This window comes from Scyliorhinus torazame, chromosome 6 (genome assembly GCF_047496885.1).
Source record: "Scyliorhinus torazame isolate Kashiwa2021f chromosome 6, sScyTor2.1, whole genome shotgun sequence".
NCBI lineage: Eukaryota > Metazoa > Chordata > Chondrichthyes > Carcharhiniformes > Scyliorhinidae > Scyliorhinus > Scyliorhinus torazame.
The window spans coordinates 259,858,587-259,878,124 of NC_092712.1; the positions used below are offsets into that span (position 1 = coordinate 259,858,587).

Below are 19,538 nucleotides of genomic sequence, written 5' to 3' on the forward strand. Positions count from 1 at the left end.
AGATTGAACTTTAGTGGTCTAATAGTTATTATGATTTCAGGGTGTTTGCAAGACAATGTCCAGATGTAATGACCAGGAGAAAATTATTTGCTGTATGCTTTTTTCCAAAGTATTGGTGTAGACTTAGGAAAACCTCTCAAACGTTGCATCCAATCTATATGTGGCTTGAAGCCCTACAGCTCAGCCAACTCCATCTTGTTTACGATTACATTTATTTGCTTGGTTTGTGCTGTTTGAAAGATTGAAAAGGTGCTGGTGTGCCACTGGTGAATTAATCCTGAATAGAAGCCCAAGATGTGTTAGTGTCAGATGTCAGCAAGTAGATTTAAGCGCCTCATGCCACCCTCAAGACTGCATGGTACAAACCTTTTCTGGCACATGAAAACAAAAGATTGGATGCCCTTGTCCAGTACTAAACAGTGCACAGTCGTTTGTGCAAACTCCTGAGATATTCAACTTGTTTGGATAACCTTGAGTAACTTCAAAGAGTTAAATTTTGGAAGTACCAACATATTTTGGACAGGCAGACATGTGGATGAATATTAGTTTACTGCATATTTATCCAGCATATATCTTTCAAAATGCGAGAGTTGTCCAGGACTAGGTCTGTTGGTCCTGATTTTGTAATCTTTGCCAAACTTTTCACTTGTGTATAAACAGTGAAAAGAAGATCTTTCAATTCAGTTGCTGAAGTCTTATAGTTTAGTGGTCCCATGTATCTTTTAATTTGAGGTCAAAACCCTTGCGGTCTACCTGTATGTTCGCAAGATTTGCATACCTAGTCATAATTGGTGACTTCTGATCCAATGGTCCTACCTAATTAAGAACAGATTTTCACGACAGAATTCAACTGAGCAGAATTTGTAAACCTAATAGTAAATTTGCATGTTGTCGGCATTTTGTGTTCCACTGTTGCTGATACAATAACATTTTCAATAAGTCAGTAAGACTTCTGTGGGGGATCCTTGAAGGATGTTACTCTTTTCCTAGTTATCTATATTCTAATAATTTAAATGTCTGTCCCATTCCGTGTATTTAAGAATCAAATTATGAATATGCTTCCTAACCTTGATGAAGAATTGTATGTAACAGCAAAGCATTGGGCCTTGCTATTGAAACATCTGTCAGAGGACAGTGCTTGTTTCCATTACCGCATCGGCCTCTTTCCCTTAATTGGGTGTCCAAGAAAAGTATGCCGTAGTTTTCAGCAGAAATTGGGCCAACCTTTTATGAGCTTAAAAGCTAGAGAAGAAAAGTTAACTTGGTGAGTATGTTTTTAATACATCATCATTTTTAAAAATTAAAAATATAGCCCAGGCACTCCTTTGTGTAGTGGGCTAGAACATTGGCCCACTGGTCTATTCTTTCAAAGACCTAGAGGATGTGTTATGGGCCAGGGTTTAGAGAACCCCAAAGTGTATCATGGAGTTCACCTGACCCACAACTTTTAATAGATTGTGGTATGGGGAGCACACGGCGCACTCTACAGGTGTGGTACAGCAGTATTTTTTTAAAGCAAAACAATGTTTATTCTATGAACTCAAGTTAACCTTTTAAAAACATACAGTGAACATCTTAGCAACCATCAATTCAAATACAACCCCCAAAGAATACAACACTAAGTAATCCTTAATAACTTCCCAAACAACATCCAGAAGACAAAAGAAACACCTTTTAACAGAAGCACATCAGGTTTACATTCACAACTGAAAACATTTATAATTCCGAATTCACCAAATGATCAAGAGATAGTCTTTTCATGGCAGAGAGAACAACAGTACACCTGCTTTGTCTGGCTTCAGCTCCAACACTGAAAATGAAACCAAAACACACCCTGCAGTTAACAGCCTAAAACGCAAGTAAAAAGCTGACAGCCCAGCTCCATCCACACTCTGACATCAATGATAAACACCCATTTCTTAAAGGTACTCTCACATGACAGATGTGGCCATTCACTCATTTAACACAGGCCCCCATGGCAGTAGAGATGTTTTAGGGGTGCTGGTTCTATGGACGGGGTAAGGTACTATCACCACGCCAAACCGCTTTGTTGGAGAGGCCAGCAATCAACATTACGATTTTCCTTGCAGTCCTGTACAACAGACAAGCCATTCAGACGTATTCAACATAACAGAGATGTATTTTGTAATATTTCTTGAGGGGGTTGGTGGTGTGGACCAAATGTGAAACGGGACATAGGAGTATGGTGTATGATGGATAGAAAAATTGCCAGTGTGGTCTTTGCACCATGGGACCAAGGGAGAAACAGAATGCCTGCAGAAATATGTTCTGTCCCCATTTCCAGTCCCTTTGACGATACCTGATTTCCATCTTGAGAAGGAACAGCTGTTCTGTGCGACAACATTTTTTTGGAACCTATCTCTGTGTTTGCTTTGAGGGGAGTGTAAAGAAAAAAAAGCGAAGCAGGGTTTAAACTAATCTAATTGGTATCTCATCTCAACCCATTTCTCCACTGATTTCACCATCGCTCACTCTTGTTGTGCAGTGCTCTCTGAATTGTCAGATTTTAACTGAACGTTACTAAGAATTTTGGCAAAAATCAAGATCAGTACAGGTTTATCTTTTTAGTGAAAAGTCACAAGGATATTTTAATGGTGCAATAAAAAGCTGTAGAATATGTGATGCCACCCTTCTGAAAGGCCATTATAGGAATTAAAGACAGGACAACACTGGGTTAAAATTGCTGCCATATTCTAAAAAAATCCTATGTTTCAGAAAGATTAAGAGAATTTTGTTTTCCAATAAATCTTTGGATGCAAGGCATAATTTGGAATTCACCAAAGATGTACGTGCATAACTGCATAATCACCAAATCACCGATCAATAGAAATCGCCTCAATAACCAGAGGAACAGAATTACCTTTGTTTTCTGTCAATGCCAACACTAATTAGTCTAACATAAAGCTCTTTGCATGGACATTTTTATGTGACACTGCCACAGGGTGCATGAGTATATAAAGGAAAATTTACGTTTACGCTTCCTAGCATGGGGAAAGCCATTGTGTGGTCCAATGGAATGGAATGAAATGAACACTGCTGTTATGGATTTAATATAGTTGAATTGCCTAATAGTATTATTTTAGAATTGGCAATGCTGATGGATTTCTGAAAACAATTCAAAGTAGGAGACAAAATTTTGCTCTAAATGCCGGCTCCAACTTTAACAGGTATAGGAGGCTAACATTATAATCTTTATTATTGTCACAAATAGTCTTACATTAACATTGCAGTGAAGTTATTGAAAGCATTGGCTTTTCTAATTGTTATGCTTAAAGCGCTGTCCTTTTCCTGGGTATAATTCTTTTGGCCGTGAACATCCCTGGTACTCCATCTATACAAGCCCTTGGTAAGTGTTTCAGTAGGGTGTGCAATTTTCGGCTGGGCAATCTGTCAGTGGAATCTGTCCTATTTGCCAGCCTGTACCTGCTATCTATTGGATAATGATCAATAACAATCAGCTCTGCATGCGTGTGTGCACAAGGTAATTTTGACTTTGTGTAAAAGGTTAAAACGGGTGTTCGTGAATTGGCAGCCTGTTTTATATCGCTCTCGATTTTTATTTTCATTGAAGGCGATCAAACCCACAAAATCTAATTTTAGAATTGTTTTTGAAACACTGGCTGAGGTTAACTAACTTGGCATGTTGTCTCTTGATATGGTTCAATATTAATCATTGTAAATGTAAAATCAAGAATATTATCACTTAATTAAAACCGGACTTTAATCATTATTTAGAAAGGAACTACTGATAAACATTAACAACTGGTGAAGCACTAGACATTTTATCAGCAAATAAATCCAAACATCCAAAGGTAGAAGTGTAGACATGTATTATAAAAATCAGTACACGGTGAACACCTGGGTCCACAGTTTCTTCATTGCATCTAAGTCAAAAAGCAAGAAATGAGAAATTAGGAAATATACAAAATCAAAAACTAGGAAATAAACTACTGAAGAAATGCAAATCAACCAATCATGAGGCTACAAAAAAAAGCAAAATGTCATCCACATAACTGAGTCATTTCAGCATGAAATTTCCCTTGGTTAAAACTTTATAGTTGTAAATACTATATTGTAAGAAATTCCAAAACAAAAATCAGCTTTACGTGCCTGTAGACTGTTATAAAAAGCTGGAAACTGTTTTCCGACTCAAGAAATGGGAACTTTCAGCGTGGCTTCCCAGGACCTGTAGACATTGTAAGCGTCGATCCTGCCAATTCCCTTATTTCTTTCTTTATTTTTGAGTTTATCTTTTGATCCATGGATGCTGAATGGCTAGTTTCTTTAAGTCAAGTAGCAGAGAGAAGGAGGAATTCAAGTAGTTGCAACAGCGTATATGATAGTGCTAGCTTTGGACAGCAAGACCCAGACTTTTCAGCACCCCAAGAGATGGAGTGGGACTCTGTTCAATTGATTGGCTGGTGGGCAATGAATTGGCCAAAATGCCATATTCTGCCCAGTAACAGGTGATGATTGTGTCCTACTCGAGTGGAATGATTTTCAGGGATCCAAGAAGCTCAGTTTGAATTCTGGGCACTCGGGAAGGATCTCTCTCTCTCCCTTGCCCTCGCCCTCTTGCTCTTGCTCTTGCTCTCGCTCACTTTCTCTCTTTCGTGCTCTCTTTCACACTTTCTCTCGTGCTCACTCATTCTCACCCTCTCTCAGTCTCGCGCTCTCTCTCTCCTTCCAGAAATTGTTTATTTCTGAGCTGACAGAGAACCTGAATGAGTGAATCTATGGTGAAACTATTATAGGCTGCAAGCGGAGACCTGGAGCGAAATTCTCCATCCCACCCTGCCACATTTCTGCCCCGACCCGCCGGCGGGATGCTCCGTTACACCGGCCGGTCAATGGGGTTTCCCATTGTGGGAGCAGCCCTACGCCGTCAGGAAACCCCCGGGCGCCGGCAAAACGGAGACTCCCGCCGGCGGAGAATGACGCCCCAGGTTCTGGAAGCTTACTTTGAAGGAAGGTCTGCTTAAAGATAGCCTTTAACTTATTATTTTCATCCGCTTCCCTCTAATTTTGTCTGTCTTGTGTGTGTATGTGTCGAGGGTGGGGTCAGGCTAAAGTGGAAAATTAGGAATTAGTTGATACCCAGTTGTATTTGCTGTGCATTTAATTATAGTTCTTGTTATAAATAAAAAATGGTGTTTAAATTTACAAACCTGGTGACTGTAATTATTGGGCAGCCAATGGCAACGTTTCGGGTATTTTTCTAAGAATTATTGGTTAAATCAATTGCGTTGCATTTCCGGGACAAGTGGGGCTGGAATTGACCGTGCCGTAGCCCAGGGTGTCATAACAACATGGCTTGGTCTCATTGAAATGATAGTGGTGATCTGGCTCTGCCCCTGGGCAATGTGAAACATGGTTCAGGTGCTGTAAATGAGCCTGGGGCTTACTTTTTTGCCAGACATCTACCAATGCCTCCATTATCTTCTAAATAGCATTGTCACCTCCCTAATTCAGCATGTTGCTGGAAATCTAGATTTTCATCACCCGTAGTATTTTGCTTTTGGGTCAGCAAGCTGCTGATGCTTTTAGGTAGCTTATTACCTACAAATTGAGAACACCTTGATGTTTGAATTTATAAATTAGATATTCCATCACTACCCAGATGATAGCCGTGGCTATTGATTTATCCAAGTTATTTTTGTAGATCTTTGAGTCTGTGAGTAGGTTAATGTAGCCTTTCAAATAGGCCAGAATTTATGCCACTGGGCTTAGCAATGAACAGTAATGGCAAAATCAATATCATCCTTTGCTGGTTCATATTACTACGCTTCAAGTTACTCTTTGCTGTACACTAATCTGTAGCCAATAGTTTATTACTTTCTCTTCTAATCAATACTGTGCACTCGTGCATTTTTGCTGTGTGCTTTTATGTCAACTGTGGCTCAGTTGATCACTCTCTCTTGCCACTGATTCACAAGGATCTGGGTTCACGTCCCTCTCCAGGACTTTGAGCATAAAAATCTACTGCACTATTGGAGGTGCCACATTTCAGATGAGACTTTAACTGGGACCCGTTCTTTCTGCTCAGGTAGATGTAAAAGATCCCATGGCACTATTTTGAAGAAGAGCAGGGGGGTTATCCTGGTGACCTGGCCAATATTTATTTGCCAGCCACATCTCTCAGATTATCTAGTCATTATTGCATTGTTGTTTGTTGAGTGTAAATCGGCTGCCGTGTCTCCTATATTACAATAGCCACTTTAAAACATACTTAATTGTCTATAAAGCACTTTGAAACATTGTCGACGTTGAAAGGTTCTTTTTAAATACAAGTTTTTTTCTTAACTCCTGTGAACATGTTCACAGTCTTGGGATTATTACATTAGTTTAACTGTTTGAACACAAATAATGCAGGCAGTATTTACATTGTGATGTTAGTGTCTTTGTCATGAATTTGTATGGTTCTTTGCACTTCACATCTCAAGGTGGATGCTGTGAGGATGTACAGATGAAAAGCAAGCATTTTTGACCCAGGGAAGGAAGACACAGAGACTGACATAGTTGGACCACTCTTACGCATCACTTAGCATAAGGCTTCAGTGGCATTGGCAAAGCTTTGGGAGCTTGCTGCCAGATTACTGTCAGCCAAAGTTGTGTCATGGGGAACACAATAAGAGGATTAGTTAATGGAAATATTTTGATTTACCATCCTGCGGAAAAGAATATGGAAACATTTTCCTTCTTTATTTTTCTCTCCCCTTTTCTCCAGAGGACGTTGATTTAAAAAATATATATATTTATTTTCAGGCTGTGGAGATGGAGGTGATGTTATATTTAGTTCCTATTGTATGTTGCTCTGCGAAGATTGTGGTATGCTGTCTTCTGGAGTTTCTTGAAATCCAATGGACCTTTATCTAAGTGGTCATGTTTCCTGTTTGAATGGAGAGCATTGTATTATGCCATGAATGGCATCACCGCAGTCTTCACTCTGCCCATGCACCGCACTTGTACATTTAAAGAAAATCACTTGATCAGGAGCCGGACCTCTGGCAATAATCAAACTGGGTCAAATGTCTAACTCTGCCATACGCCCGTGTTATGTGAGGGATTGAGTCCAAAGATATTATGTGTTAGAAACATCTGCAGAGTATATTTGTAGATGTCTATTTGCCTGAAATTCAACAACTTGTATTTCTATATTTCCTTTAACATAATAAAGCATCTCTTGGCATGGCATGTTACTGGAGTACTATGAAACAATACATGACACCAAGCTACATAAGAAGATATTAGGTCAGTTGATCAAAAACTTCGGTCAAGGATAAAGTTTTAAGGAATTCCAAAGGAGGAAAGTGATGTAGATAATTGGAGAGATGTGGGAAGGATATTCCAGAGCTCCGGCCCTAAGCAACTGAAGATGATGGAACAATAAAAATTAGTGATGCACAGGAGGGTAGAATTAGGTGAGACTGGATAAGAATAGAGAAGTAGGGAGGGATGAGGCTATGGAGGTATTTGAAAACCAGGATGGGAATATTAAAACCTGACATTGCTTATCTGGGAGCTGATGTAGGTTAATGAGCACAGGAATGACAGGTGGATGGGACTTGGTGCGATTAATTAATGAGCAGCTCCTCTGGATGACAAAGTTTATGTAGGGTAGAATATGGTGGACCATCCAGGTGTGCGTTGAAGTGGACAAATTTAGAGGTAATGCAGGCATAAATGAGGGTTTCCGAGGTAGCTGAGCTGAGACTGGACAAATTTGGGCATGTTCCAGAGGTGAAATGGGCCGGTTTAGCTCAGTGGGCTAGACAGCTGGTTGGTAATGCAGAACAAGGCCAGCAGCACGGGTTCAATTCCCATACCGGCTTACCCGAACAGGCGCCGGAATGTGGCGACGAGGGGCTTTTCACAGTAATGTCATACTTGTGACAATAGAAGATTATTATTATTATGAAAACAGGCAATCTTGGTGATCGGCAAATGTGGCTGGAAGCTCTCCTTTGGGTCAAATGTAACCCCAAGGTTGTGAACAGACAGGTTTACAGATTTTTCCTTTAGATTGGACTGGAATTTAGAGTGGAAACAGAAAGAAATGGTTTGAATCTTCCCAATATTTAATTGGGACAAATTTCTGCACATCCACTGCTTGATGTCAGATAAGCAGTCTGGTAATTTCGCATTAGTGGAACAGTCTATAAAGGTGGTGGCAAGGCAGAGCTGGGTGTTGTCAGCCTACATGTGAAAACCAACTCTAAGCTTTCAGATAATATCATTATAGAGGGGCAGCATGTAGATGGGAAATGGAGGGAGCCAAGACTAGGTCCTTGAAGGCACACCAGCTGTGCAGGAAAAGAAACCATTGCAAGTAATTCTCTGGTTATGATTAGATAGATGAAAATTGAACCGAGTGAGAACAGTTCCACCCATCTGGGCCATTGGAGAGGCACTAGAGGAGGATTGTATGGTCAGCTATGTTTTAGGCTACAGTCAGGCCGAGAAGGATAGAGGGGGAGAGTTTACCTTTATCACAGTCACAGAGGATGCCATTCTTGACGTTGAGAGCCATTTCAGTACTAAGGCAAGGGTTAGAAAACTGATTGGAGGGATTCAAAGATGGACCTCTTGGTGGAAAATGGGCACAGATTTGGGAGGCGATAACATGTTGAAGGACTTTGTAGAGGAAAGGGAGGTGTGGGTTGGGGGAGGGATAGGTTTGGCAGAGGGGTAATGAAAGCAGATTTATAGGAGAGAAAGCCAACCTGAAGAAATAGAGAACAGTTTACAAAATATTAGCTCGCGTGGGACCAGGAGGGGAAATTAGATGGTCGGTTTAGCAGGAATAGGTCAATGGAGTAGGAGATAGGAGGGGCATATAAATGGAAATCCATTTCAAGGAAAGAGTTACTGTGAGTCCACATTGTGCAAACACAAATGTTTGCAGTGCGTGGGGCAGTCATCACTCCATAAATCATTACTGCACTGAACCTCAGGCTGACAAATGCTGGGTATAGATAACAGCCGACTGGTTAGTGTGTTAAATGTGTTTGAGTTCCAGAAAGGCTAATTCTCTGGCACTGCCTGTAGATTTATTGTGTACTCAGCATACGAGTCAGAGAGACCTGGATTAATTCCTTACTGTATCCAGGGTGCTAATTTTAATATTTTTTTCAGGGATTAACTTACTTCCAAAGTGGATACACTTCAGGTTAACTTTGACCTCCATGCTCGGAATCTTGGAGCAGAATGTCAATATCAGCATATAATGTTTAAAAATATATATTTTTATGCCAAGTGATCCATAAACAAAAATATGTGGATGTGTGCTTGCTGCCAATTTCTAATCCTGTAAATAGATACTCCTTGTGACTGAAAACCTGCATAGAGTACCTTATGACTTTGAAAGAGGAGAAAATAAGTATTCCCTTGAGGATGATATCTGAATTCCATAAACCTGTCCGTTATCAAGACCAAAAGCTGTGACTAACCCTTCTAATCAACAAAACGGGTTGTGTTGTAACCCGGAACTCCCTATGTAGAAATGTGTTCATTTTTTATTTTCTGCTGTCACACTGTGCAAAATGTAGCCACTTTGTAGAGAGAAAAAACCCACAAAAATGTTCAACAAATTATCAAATATTTACCCAGTGAGCTCTCCCGAAAAGAATGCAGTGTATCATTACATAAGAAATCATATCTGTCTGGATAATTCAAAACACTAATTCTTATCTATAGCAGGGTGTCCAAGTCTTCCCTCTCATCCCAGCCCATGAGCACATAGCTGCTCGTCACAAGTTTAAGTTTGTGTTCCCACTAAATTATAGATATCTCAAATTATTGATACTGACAGATCTTTATCATCTGATTTTTAAAATTATTCTCCAATAAGTAAACTGTAAAGTCACCATAATCCCAGATGACCATAGGCTGCTTTCCCTGAGGGGGAAAGCTGACTGGTGGTGATTTAACCTGAGGATCACTACACCTCTGGCGAGGGGCAAGATTGAGAAGGCTTCATGAGGCAAGGTTGAGATGGCTTCATGAATAACTTCAGCTGGTACGGGAATTGAACCCCTTTGCTTCGCTCTGCATCACGGATCAGCTGTCTAGCCAACTGAGCTAAACCGGCCCCCAATAACAGGGTTGTCAGCCCACTCTGGGTCAGGTTGCCATGGCTCAAGCCCATAGCTATAATTTAAAAATCTCTGATCTATGTAAATGCATCCTTTTGTATTTCAAAGAAAACCATAAAGGCTGTATATTCATGATATTTTCAGACCATGTAATAACCTGACAGAAAATAATATGCCCTGCAAGACTTCATAGCCTGATCTGTCAATTACTTTTATTTTGTCACAGGATCTCAGTTTGGCTATTGTCCTTTCCAATTGTGTGACAGGATTAACGAAAGGGAAATAAGCAAAGCGCTACTGAATTTGATATGTTATCCAAACCGCTAACAGAATTCCACAATTGTTTTAAATCTGCATTTTATAATATTTCTACTGGGAAACTGCATTCTTAGCATTTTTCCCAGGCTCCTTGAGCAAGAGTTTATATGTTGTAGTTGTAGGGGAGGCAGTGGTGCAGTGGAATTGTCACTCTGCTAATAATCCAGAGACTCCGGGTAATGCTCTGGGGACTGGGGTTCAAATCTCACCATGGCAGATGGTCAAATTTGAATTTGGAAAATTCTAATGACCATGAAACCATTGGTGATTGATGTTTTTTAAAAAACTTCATCTGTTTCACAAATGTCCTTTAGGGAAGGAAGTCTGTTGTCCTTAACCAGCCTGGCTTAGATGTGACTCCAGACTCACAGCAATGTGGTTGACTCTTAAGCCACTCAGTCAAGGGTAATTATGGATGGGCAATAAATGCTGGCCCAACCAGTGATGCCCATGTTCCATGAACAAATAAAAAAATGTAATAAACCTTTTTTTTTCAAATTTTAGAGTACCAATTCATTTTTTTCAATTAAGGGGCAATTTAGCGTGGCCAATCCACCTAACTTGCACATTTTTGGGTTGTGGGGGCGAAACCCGCGCAAACACGGGGAGAATGTGCAAACTCCACATGGACAGTGACCCAGAGCCGGGATCGAACCTGGGACCTCGGCGCCGTGAGGCAGCAGGGCTAACCCACTGCGCCACCGTGCTGTCCATATTGTAATAAACCTAATAATTTAGTGCTTCTTTCAATGATCGGTCCAAAACTGATGTAGTCTTCACACCCACATCCTCCACCGCTCAAGATTCTATATTTTTACATTAGATTGACAAATCACTTTTTTTAGTTTTGCTTGGGTTGCAGGCAAAACGTGAATTGGCAGATTTTAGTGCCCACCCCTTTTTGTTAAAATGATTCTGTCTGAATTATTTCCCATGCCACATCAGAGCACATAAATCAAACTGGATTTTGCATTCTGAAGGCCATTAGCGAACCAATAGTTCCTCCCTTTCTCTCCATCCTGGTGCTAGCCATAAAATTACCAGATTCATTTAAACCCAATTTCACAGTTTAGTATTCTCAACCTATGGTTTGTTGATTTGGTACCATAACCACTGTTCTGCGATACCGTACGTTTTGTACTCCGAAGTGACTGCATCATCTCCTTCTGTTGCTAGGTAATTACACTGTGATGTGGCATTGAGCCAGACATGCTAAAATGATTGTGTTGTTTTCTGATTTTAACTGGAAGAGGTCAGCAGTTAGAAATGCAGTGCACAATTAGCTTCCATTTTCTTGGATTGGGAAGAGAAAAACTACTGCAGTCTTCCCTGCCGAAAAATCTTTCATTTTGCCAACATCAGTTGGGGACATCTTGGGTTTTCAATTCAGAAGCATGAAGTACAAGAACAAAGATGTGTTTTGATGTGTACAGTCTCGTGCGTCCCAGTAAGGAAACCACATTAAAGCCATGAAGAGCCTACAGTGTCATTATATTCACCCTGACCAGGGATGAAAAGTCATTATTTCGAATAGAGACTTTAGATGCTGGGCAGGCTTCCAGTAGTCAAAACAGCTCCTCTTTATTTTCCTCTTTTCTTTCTTACCCTTTATATCTTAGTTTATAAGTCATGCCTCATGAACTTAGTTGAATTTTATGAAGAGGTGAGCCTCATTAAATCTCTACAGAGCAGAAGAAGGTCATTCAGCCCATCGAGTCTACACCGACTTTATGAAAGTGCACCCTACCTGGCCCACGTCCCCATCCTATGCCTGTAGCCCCACCTAACCTTTTGGACACTAAGGGGCAATGTAGCATGGCCAATCCACCTGACCTGCACATCTTTGAACTATGGGAAGAAACCGGAGAAAACCCATGAAGACGCGGGGAGAATGTGCAAACTCCACGCAGACAGTCTTCCCAAGGTCAGAATTCAACCCGAGTCCCTGGTGCTGTGAGGCAGCAGTGCTAACCACTGTGCCACCCACCAATGTAAAGAACGTGGGGAGTGTCTATGGATATAATGTGGAAAGATTAGAAACTACGGTGGTTCTCCTTGGAGCAGAGAAGGGTACAAGGAGATTGGTGTTTAGAGATGATTTAAGTCATGAATAGTTTAATAGAATAAAGAGAGGAAATGTTTACATCTGGAAGAGTCAGTAATGGAAAATACAGATTTAAGGTGATTGGCAAAAGAACCAGAGAATGAGTCCTTGTGAACTGGAATGCTCTACCTGAAAGGGTGGTGGAAGCAGATTCAACAGTAACATCAAAAAATGAATTGGATAAACACAGAAAGATGATGAGAATTATAGGGCTATGGGGAAAGATATACACTGAAAGATGATAAGAATTATAGGGCTATGGGGAAAGAGGAGAGTGATTCATTGAATAGCTTTACCTACCATAGAGCCAGCACAGGCATGATTGACGTAAGTGGGCTGTGTTATTCTATGATTGTGTTATTATATGGCCTTCCAGAACTCTAGATTCCACAAAACAAATTGTTAACAAAAATGTGAGAACTTGGACTTCGAGGCGACCCTGTTGGCTTGAGAACAGGAATGAGTTAGGAGGTAGGTGACAGAGTAGGAGTAAAACTCAATTTGGCTAGATGGTGTCCTCAGGGATTTATAATGGGGCCTCGGTTTTTCACTTTGTGTTGGATGAAGGAATAGAGAATTATGCTTCTGTGTTTGCTGATGGCACCAAGTTAGTTGATGCGCTAGATAGCATGAATGGGAGGAAAAAGTTGTAGAAGGACGTTGATAGATTGTGAGTCGGGAAAAAGGTGCTGTGGAGTTCAATGTGGGATAGTTTGGACACAAGAAAGATAGATCGGAGCATGTTCTAAATAGTGAGATGCTAGGAAGTGTGGATGAGCAGCAAGTTTCAAGCATCCCAGATGTGGCACGATGACTGTGTTTAGCACTGCTGCCTCACAGCGCCAGGAATCCGGGTTCAATTCCAGCCTCGGTGTCGGTCTGTGTGGAGTTTGCAAATCCTCCCTGTGTCTGCGTGGGTTTCCTCCGGGTGCTCTGGTTTCCACCCACAGTCCAAAGATGTGCAGGTTAGGTGGATTGGCCATGCTAAATTGCCCTTTATTGTCCAAAAGGTTAGGTGGGGTTATTGGGTTACGGTGATAGGGTGGAGGGTGTGGGCCTAGGTAGGGTTCTCTTTCGGAGGGTTGGTGCAGACTCGGTGGGCCGAATGGCCTCCTTCACTAGTTATTTTATGATTCTATGAAATCACTAAAAGCTAGTGGACAGGCACAAAATATATTTTAAGACGCTCATGGAATGTTTGCATTTTCTCAAGAGGACCAATGAAATATGTGAGATGGAAGCTATGTAACAGTTCTGCAGAACTCTGAAGATATGCCATCTATCTAGAGAGTACGATGTTCAGTTTTGGGCACCGCATGTCAGAAAAGATATTGTAGCCCTTATTGAATCTCATTTTCCTGACCTCTTACTCTCCTCTTTCCCACTACCAAAGTAGTCCTTTTAAGGGAGGTGTTTTAAGATGATTGCAGAATTTACTAGGACAGACAGATAAACTATTTCCTCTGAGCCTGGAACAAAAGGATAGAACTTTCAAATTAGAGTTAGACTGTTCAAAGTTGATGTTGGGTAACACTCGTTCAAACGAAGGGTAGTGGGGAAAACACCCTCCCAAAATTCAAGCTACAGGAAGGATGTTTGTAATTTGTGTGCAAGCAAGGGGAAGATAACAGCTAGTTAAAAAGCTAGTTGAAATGCAAATTGTAAGCTTACTGGGTTTACTCTCTTGCTAAATTAGAACTAAAATAGAGATTAAAGCCATAATTAATTGTGTGTTGGTATCATGTTTTTGGAACCAAATTTGGCAGGCTGAGGATCAATCTGACTGGTTTACTCGAGGGTTGCTGCCACCTGTTGAAGACATTGGCCTTAGGAGCCAGCGGATCTGGCACCTCAAGCTCAATGTGAAAGCAGTTTTCCAAAAACAGTGAAGCGTATGTTGCTGCTCATTCAGATTACAGAAGATTGTCCCAAGCATTTGCACTGCTCAATCCACAGCAGAACTGTGGACCTGTCTGATTATGATCCTTGGGCTGTTTTCCTCTGTTAAAGACCACTTTTTACATGCCACAATCATCCCCACCCTGTCGGTGGTGGGCCACGCTTCCCGCTGTACAATGTTGGGAATCATCTTCATATACATTTGCATCTCATTATTGGGCCTGTACACTGGAATCATACCCCCCACCCCATTAAAAAATCAATCCATGGCAGCGTTCTTTCAGAATGGCATGAACAATGACTGGCTTCGAAAGGCGTACACTTGGTGAGCACATATCCGAGTGGAGCTGGGAGGTGAGCACAGCGCTTGCGGAGTGGCCCCATGTATTAAGGGGGCGAACTGTGGGGAGGCTGTGCCCCGAATTCACATGGTTTCTGTGCACACTGCTCTAACATTTGACTGATGACAATGCCCTCTGTGATAAGGCACTGTTATAGGGACACAGCGATTGCCTATAGTCCCTAAATTACAGGAGGATGATGTTGACTTGAAGTGGGTCAGTGCATAGATCCTCGCAGAGCTTCTGTGAATGTCTGACTCCTGTCTGGCTGATTGCAGTGCGTTTACTCTCAATGACTTGGGTCATATAATGGCGACGCAACAGGGAAAGCTTCACCTCTCCTGATCCTATGACATCCTTCATGAGCTGCACTTTGAGGTTCAGTGTCACTGGAGGCTGAGGCATATGGAAAGGGGAGGGGGGCAACTGCAGCTCAAAAGCTGTATAGAGCGCACTATACAGTGACGCTAGCCCTTTACATTTTGGGAGACATTCTCAATCCCCAAGAGAAGCAGGCATGTCTTCAGTCACTGAAGAGTTGCCACCTAGGTGCAGGAAACTTTGCCCAAAACACAGAGGAAACGCTGGACTGAGCACCATGCCTTTTTTACGGTGCAGGAATCCAGTTTTCAGCTCAGGACTATAGGAACACAGCTCATTGAAACAAGGAGTCCAATGTGAAATTAGTTTATTTGCAGTGATGAACATTATGTACAAATGCTTAAAATACCTGTGCCTACGCTGTGCAACTGGAGCTCCTTAATTTTTCTAACCCTACCACTACATCTTGGTGCATCCCCAACCTCCACAGTGAGGTGAGGCAGCCTGCTGTCTGCTTGTTGTCTGTGATGACCTTGGTGGGCGCCCTCTGGAGGACTTCGACCTGGAGGGCCCCCGCCGGGACCTACTTTCAGAATCGTTGTATGGCAGTGCCACCCTCCTTGGCCTGTGGAGCTGAAGTGGTAACAGGAAGAGGGGATTCGGATAGATAGGACACTTCCGCGTCATGTGGGTGGATGGCCCTGAGGTGTGCATCAGCGGATCTTCCTCACTGTGGGTACCCAAGTGCCTCTGGCTTCCTCCTTGGGATAGAGGGGCAGCTGAAGTGAGTTTGAAGCCTTGCCGTCCTTTGATGTTGGCACTGATGCATCCCAGCCTACACTATGGAGTGCATATCCCGCAGCAGTGCAGGACAGAAGTCTTGCACCATGGTGGCCACCACTGTAGCTGTGTTGACCTCATTGCATTGGAATGTCAGAATAATCACCTCAGATATGGAGCCTTTCAAATCAAGGAGTGTACCAGACATCCCTTCCTGACTTTCCCGAGTTTGCCTTTGAAGGGCCATCAACTGAGGCATGACCAAGTCCAAAGGCTCATCACCTGACTGGGACTCAGCAGATTCTTGGCTTCCAGCAATCCTCCAAGTGCTGGAGTCCTGGGACGTCCCTGCTACCGCCTGCTGTGGATCTGGAAGTGTAATGTGTTCACCAGATTGTGACCCCGAGACTGCTCTAAAACGAGGTCCCACCGAGGTGTGACTTTGTGCTGGTGGAGGGTATGGGTGAGCGCTGTGACAGGTCTTCAATATTGGGGTCTGTGAATTCCTCTTCTGCAATACTGTCCAGGGCTGGAGTCGAGAACCTGGGTGGTGGACTCCTTGGACTGCTTCCCAGATGTGCCTGCACAAATGGGAGCTCATTAGTGTATGGCAGAGACCTTTAGAAACAGACATGACTCTCAGCATTGTTGTCTAATGGATGATGCAGTGCTGGATCCCCACTTGGTTTATTGTTGCCGGCCTCACCATCAGCACAAGAGTGACCTCTGTCCTCCCTAGCCAGTTGGATCAGTCTGGCCTCCCTCTGCCCATCTGTGATCTCCTTCTTGTTGTGAGCCAACCTTGCCAGCATGAAAACCGATGATAAGGATGTCTGGCATGTGTGGATATTGAGTGGGGCCAGCAAGGTGATGAGGGTATGATCCTCAGGGGAGATAAAGATGTATGTGGGAGAGCGAGTGGTGATACACCTTGAGCTGGAGGTGAGTGAGGTCCCTGTGGATGTGTAATGGGTGTGTGAGTTGAGATTGATGAGAAGAATGACTACACTGGCAGAACAAAGACCATCCCTTCCTGCACTCGATGACTATCCTCTTCTGCAAGGCATTGGCACTCACGACCACTGTCACCGACTCTCGTGCTGGATTTGTGAGTTTACTAGCTGGTTTTCTTGTGTGTGTTTGGAGGACATCACCTCCGGCCTCTACAGCATCCAGACATATCTCCAGGGAGGCATATAAAAATTTGAGCATGGATTTCTTGGCAGCCATCACTTCCTGGCAACTAACTGGGGAAGCCTTTAAATGTGGCACTATTTAGAAAACCTATGGCTACAATTCTGCCACCAGGATAAAGGAGTCAAACTAAATTACTTTAACTCTAGGAGCCAACTGGTGCAAATGTGTCTCCCAAAATCTTCTTTGACCAAGCAGCAATAGAAAAACAGTGCAATATCACACAGATCGAAACAACCTTGGAACGCACATTTTTCACTGAAATGATTGATAGAACACAGCATAGAGGTAGGCCGTTTGATCTGACCTTCGTATTTCATCGAGGCACCTCGTTAGATCTCATTTTCCTGATCCGTTACACACCTCTTTCTCACCATCCCTGCCCCACCATTATCCATTGACATTCCTCTTTCTAATTAAAAAAAAAAAAGAAAACTATGGACTTATTTCAACAGTGGTTTTGTCACCGAGACTGGCATATTGTAACAGCTCTCTGAGCATACAAGCTTATTTTTTATTTATCCCCTTTAATTTTTCATAGGAACAGTTGATTTCCAAGAATTGCCTTCTGTTTTGGTTAATTAGATTTTTTTAATGGCAGTTGTTGAAATTGCTGTATTAATGTACATTTGATCTAAACCAGAGTCATGGTCAAAATTTAAATTTCAAACCGTTGCTGATTTTACATTACTGTGTATTTTATGCTGTGAGCTTTTTTTTGATATGTGATCTAAATAAAGGGTTTGTGGTGTTTGCTTTTCCTGTCAACCACGGATCTGCGGAATGCTCTGCAATCACTGCGTGCTACAGTCTAGCTTCTGTTACCTTGGTTTTTGCAGACCAAATAAAAACGAGCAATACTGGGCACCAAGTTTTATCCTGCTATTTGTGAGCGAGAACTGCAAACCGAAGAGGCATGGGAGAAAGCAAGTTTGTTGGTCAGTGATTTTAAAACCAGAATGGGATTGGCAGATGCTGAAGATGGATCTTGTTTCTGATTCTCAAGATGTAAGTCGTCAGACCAGTGAATTTCTTTAGTTGGACTGAGCAAAAATAGATTTTTCAATTTATAATTGGCTCTTCCTTGTCTCTGTGCGTGTTTCTTTTCCTCCCCCTAATGAGTCACAAACTCTTATTCACCCGTGCTCCTTCAAGAGGATTCTTGTAAAATAGTTAAACGTCGGAATCATGTGAAAATAATCAAAACAGAAAAAGAAACTGGCACATGCACATGGAGTTTATAGTGGCTGCCTGGATTTGTAGAGCATCAGCTAACTGTAGTGCTCTAATGTACCATTAAGGAAAAGCAATCAACCAAGTCACACATCCTAATTGGAGACTTCCAAAGAAATCTCCTCCTTACCATCTTGCCAACAATTTTTGTACTTTTATATTTCTTTCTCATTTTGGAAACACCATTTCAATGGTTTAAAATACGAATGATTAGATCAGACACCAGGTTAATTTCAAAGAAGCAGAACATGGATTTGTGTGTCACAAAACCCAGAAAACGTTGGAATGAGTGGGTTGTGGGGGGAAATTCCACGTTTAGCTAGTTTCCAATTTTTAAAATTCCAGATGAATACATTTCTTGCCTGCAGTCCAACACTACCTGGTGGCATCTAAATAAGTGAGTATTATGTATTCAGGAATTGATCTGGTTAACTTTCATCTACTGCTGTAATAGTTTTTCTACGCTCCATAAAATCAGCAGGAAGGTTTGCTGTTCAATACTTGCCCTCAATAATTATGGTTGCAGTTTAACTGAGGCATGCCCTAAGGCATAAGCCAGAGCTTTTAAAAAATTATACACTCACATAAGCAGCTCATGCAATTCTGCTTTTATATTTGACTGCTAGTTTTCTTGAAGGGACCTCTTTTTGCTCTCTCCTGATTTTTGTCTTTTCTCCTTGATAACTCTCTCCTCTTCACCATGAGAAAAAAATTAAATTATTAAAGATATCTAAACTGTGAACATAGAATGGTACAGCACAGAGGGAGGCTCTTTGGTCTGTTGCGCCTGTGCTGATTCCTCATACCAGGGACCAATTTAGTGAATCTTTGCTGAACCGCCTCCAATGCCAGTATCTTCTTTCCTAAATGTGGAAACCAAAATACAGTATTCCAGAAATTGTCTCACAAACCCTGTACAATCATAGCAACACTTAATTTAATGCCAATCCCCTTGCAATAAAGGCCAACATGCTATTTCCCATCCTAATTTCTTGATGCATCTGCATGCTAACTTTCTGCGTTCCTTGTACACCCAAGTTCCTTTGAACATCAATGCTTACAAGTTTCACACTCAATACTTCGATCCTTGTGGCACTCCACTATTCACTACCTGCCAGCTTGAAAAGGAACTATTTGTACCCACTCTGCTTTCTATCCATGACAATCCTCTATCCATGCTAAAATATTGCCCCCCAACCCCATGAGCGTTTATCTTGCCCTTTAAGCGTTTGT

At 41.9% G+C, this 19,538-nt stretch overlaps 1 protein-coding gene across 7 annotated transcripts in view; it reads left to right on the forward strand.

Annotated features, from left to right (window-relative positions):
• Positions 1 to 19,538, forward strand: part of atxn1a (ataxin 1a) — a 470,336-nt gene that overhangs the window by 362,269 nt on the left and 88,529 nt on the right. Inside the window, exon 5 of one of the 7 annotated variants that reach the window (XM_072509607.1) lies at positions 17,912 to 18,080. The exons of the other annotated variants lie outside the window; for them this stretch is intronic. The gene's annotated coding sequence lies outside the window, so the exon portion shown is untranslated. The remainder of the gene's footprint in view (positions 1 to 17,911; positions 18,081 to 19,538) is intronic. 7 annotated transcript variants of the gene reach the window in all.